Consider the following 659-nt stretch of genomic DNA (forward strand, 5'->3'; position numbering starts at 1 on the left):
GTGTAGGGCCGAAAAGCAGTAATTATGTCTTAGGCTGCCCACCACCCCGAAAAACTCTTTGAGGAGTTGACAAGTGGTATCAGAGCAGATTACTGTCTGTCAAGTGTGTGGACTCTCCATGGTGCAGTGGGACCGTCAGTCGAGCTGATCCGTGACGAGAGCTTCACGTGATTGGGTGGAGGAGAATGTCATAGACAAAAAGTCCAACATCAACTAGGTGTAGGGCCGAAAAGCAGTATTTAAGTTATGGGCTGTCCACCACCTCGAAGAGCTCTTTTGGAAGGTGACATAAAAGCTCTTAATGTGTCTGACAATAATAATAATAATTAAAAAAAAATGAAAAATTTTTATTCAATTTTTTGGATTTCAAACGCAAGCATAAAATTCATCAATTTTCTTACAGCAAATCAAAAAGCGCAATGTGCTTTTAAATGCACTTAAATTAACATTTAAATTACCTCTAAATTTTAAATACATAGAACACAAACCTTGAATGAATTATTTTATTTACAACTTTTGCTTATTTAATGGGAAAACAACATGCTTCTAAAATAGCACTCTCTTTTTTTTTTTTTTGGCTTCTCGCTTGAAACTCCCATTTAATTAACAAAGGAGCTGGAGCCGATTGGGATCACTTTCTATATATATATATATATATA

The sequence above is a fragment of the Phalaenopsis equestris genome, unplaced genomic scaffold (genome assembly GCF_001263595.1).
Source record: "Phalaenopsis equestris unplaced genomic scaffold, ASM126359v1 Scaffold220379, whole genome shotgun sequence".
NCBI classification, from domain to species: Eukaryota; Viridiplantae; Streptophyta; class Magnoliopsida; order Asparagales; family Orchidaceae; genus Phalaenopsis; species Phalaenopsis equestris.